Genomic DNA, 3584 nt, shown 5'->3' on the forward strand with positions numbered 1-3584 from the left:
CGGAACTCCTACACGGCAAGCGAGCTCCAGGTAGGCAGAGAAAATGTTTCTAGGACACCCTCAAAGCCTCCTTGATAAAGTGTAACATTCCCACCAACATCTGGGAGACCCTGGCCAAAGACCGCCCTAAGTGGAGGAAGAACATCCAGGAAGGCACTGAGCACTTTGAGTCTTGTCGCTGAGAGCATGCAGAAATCAAGCGCAGGGAGCGGAAAGAGCGTGTGGCAAACCAGACTCCCCGCCCACCCTTTCCTCCAAGGACTGTGTCCCACCTCTGACAGCGACTGTAATTCCCGTATTGGACTGTACAGTCACCTGAGAACTCACTTTTGGAGTGGAAGCAAGTCTCAAGGGACTGCCTATGATGATGATAATGATGATCTTAGATTTAGGAGATGGATCTGCACTGTGTGGAGCACCGGGGCCTAGCGGGCTGCAGCATGGTGAAGGACAAAAGCAACCTCTGCTGCCATCTCCCCGGGGGGGCGAGTGCGCACATGAGTTCTGCTGACGAGGACTCAGACGAGCCCATCGATGTTGGGGCTTATGAACAAAGGGTGGAGGCCATGCAATCCGAGCTCTTTGCAGCAAAGCACGTGAGGATGTCGTAAGTGGTCAGGAGCATGGAGCCGAGGAGTCTGCCTCCCACAATATGGATAGCTCTGCACACACCATGGAGCCCACCATTGCCAGTGTGCAGACGATGGTGGACTCCCAGAGTGACTGTGCGGATGCAGCTGTGATGATGCATCCCTTGGCCAAGATGACAGCTGCCATTGCAGCACAGGCGCAAGGGAATGAGCATCGCTGTGCTTCTTTGGATAGGCTGGCCGCTGTCCTGGAAGCTCAGAATGCTCTCATGCACTCTGGGCAACAGACCACGGAGAGTCTTACTGCTGTCCCCTCTGATGGCTTCCAGAATGTGGCTGCTCTCATGCAGTCTCAGCTGGATACTACACGAGATCTGACTGCTGCCATCGTGGCTGGGTACACCACGGTCGACTGGGGGCCTAACGGTGCCACCCCACCCTGCCAACCTGAGCTCCAGCAGCTTGGTGGGGGAGGTGGGCTGTTGCCCCGGGGGAGTGGCGCAGGCTCCACGGACCAGGATGCTGATGTGGGCTCTCCGGTTCATAGCAACTCTGAGCAAAGACCTGCCGCTCTGCCATTGCTACCAACCATGGCTTTGCCCCAGCCACTTCCAACTAAAGTTGCACAGGAGGATGTGGCCTAGTCTGCAGCCTGCACTTCTAAGGCCAGAGCTGGTCGAGGGCATCCGTGAAGGACACCTGTAGATTCCTCTTCAGACACACAGCAGCCTTCCCAAAGCCATGAGGTAGTCACAGGGGAGACACTGCAGCGCAGTGCAAGGATAGATCTGCGTAAGAGAGGTAATAAGGAGTTGCACAAGGGTGATAATTGATTATGTGGAGGTTTTGGACACCCATTGTTTGGCATATAATAAATATTTTGGTTTGGAAATTTCTGAATAGGTCTCTGATTTAACTGTCTGGGGGGAATGATGTGTGAGAGGTGTAGTGTCATCATCATCATCATAGGCAGTCCCTCGGAATCAAGGAGGACTTGCTTCCACTCCCAAAGTGAGTTATTTGGTGAACAGTCCGATACGAGAGCCACAGACCCTGTTACAGGTGGGACAGACATTCGTCGAGGGAAGGGGTGGGTGGGGCTGGTTTGCCGCGCGCTCCTTCCGCTGCCTGCGCTTGGCCTCTTCACGCTCTTTGCGTTGGAACTCGAAGAGCTCAACGCCCTCCCGGATGCACTTTCTCCACCTCGGGTGGTCTTTGGCCAGGGTCTCCCAGGTGTCAGTGGTGATGTCGCACTTTACCAGGGAGGCTTTGAGGGTGTCCTTATAACGTTTCCGCTGTCCTCCTTTGGCTCGTTTACCATGAAGGAGCTCCGCATAAAGCATTTGCTTAGGGAGTCTCGTAGCTGGCATGCGAACTATGTGGCCTGCCCAGCAAAGCTGATCGAGTGTGGTTCGTGCTTCAATACTGGGGATGTTAGCCTGGATGAGGACACCGATGTTGGTGTGCCTGTCCTCCCAGGGGATTTGCAGGATCTTGCGGAGACATCGTTGGTGATATATCCTCCAGCGACTTGAGGTACCTTCTATACATTGTCCATGCCTCAGATCCATACAGGAGGGCGGGTGTTACTACAGCCCTATAGACCATGAGCTTGGTGGTAGATTTGAGGGTCTGGCCTTCAAACACTCTTTTCCTCAGGCGGCCGAAGGCTGCACTGACGCACTGGAGGCGATGTTGAATCTCCGCATCAATGTCTGCCTTTGTTGACAAGAGGCTCCCGAGATATGGGAAATGGTCCACGTTGTCCAGGGCCGCGCCGTGGATCTTGATGACTGGGGGGCAGTGCTGTGCGGCGGTGACAGGCTGGTGAAGGACCTTTGTCTTACGGATGTTAAGCGTAAGGCCATGCTTTCGTATGCCTAAGTGAATACATCGACTATATCCTGGAGTTCAGCCTCTGAATGTGTACAGACGCAGGCATCGTCCGCGTACTGCAGCTCAATGACAGAGGTTGTGGTGATCTTGGACCTGGCCTGGAGGCGGCGTAGGTTAACCAGCTTCCCACTGGTTCTGTAGTTTAGTTCCACTCCAGCGGGGAGCTTGTTGATTGTGAGGTGGAGCATGGTGGTGAGGAAGATTGAGAAGAGGGTTGGAGTGATAACGCAGCCCTGTTTGACCCTGGTCCGGATGTGGATTGGGCCGTTGGTAAGGATCACGGCCTGCATGTCATCGTGAAGCAGGTGAAGGATGTTGACAAACTTTTGGGGGCACCCAAAACGGAGGAGGATGCTCCATAGACCCTCACAGTTGACAGTATCAAAGGCCTTTGTAAGATTGAAAAAGGCCATGTATAAGGGCTGGCGCTGCTCCCTGCATTTTTCCTGCAACTGTCTCGCTGCAAAGATCATGTCTGTTGTGCCCCGTAGGGGACGAAATCCGCATTGTGATTCTGGGAGGAGCTCCTCAGCCACAGGGAGAAGACGATTGAGGAGAACTCTAGCGACAACTTTCCCAGTGGCTGATAGCAGGGAGATTCCCCTGTAGTTGCTGCAGTCGGACTTGTCCCTCTTTTTAAAGATGGTCACAAATCACTGCATCTCTCAGATCTCCCGGCATGCTCTCCTCTCTCCAGCTGAGAGAGATGAGGTCATGTATCCGCGCCAACAGCGCCTCTCCACCATATTTTAGCGCCTCAGCAGGGATTCCATCCGCTCCCGTAGCCTTGTTATTCTTAAGCTGTTTTATGGCTTTGTGAACCTCGTGCAACGTTGGGGTTTCACTGAATGATGTGTAGTGTATGAATAAAGCGTCTGACCAGCTACTGTGAGCTCAAAGTTAAGTGTGACCTTAGTCTTTTATTGCAGGTCTCCAGGGTGCCTCTCCAGCCTGTGAGACCTCCTTAAGTACAGGTGCTCCCAAGGGATTGTGGGATCCCTTGGGACTCCAGGGGATGAGCCCTCTGGTATTTACAGGTTTACATATATAACAACACTCCCCCCCGCTCCAGTCAACAGTGTAACTATTTACAAGGTG

Source organism: Pristiophorus japonicus, chromosome 2 (assembly GCF_044704955.1).
Source record: "Pristiophorus japonicus isolate sPriJap1 chromosome 2, sPriJap1.hap1, whole genome shotgun sequence".
NCBI lineage: Eukaryota > Metazoa > Chordata > Chondrichthyes > Pristiophoridae > Pristiophorus > Pristiophorus japonicus.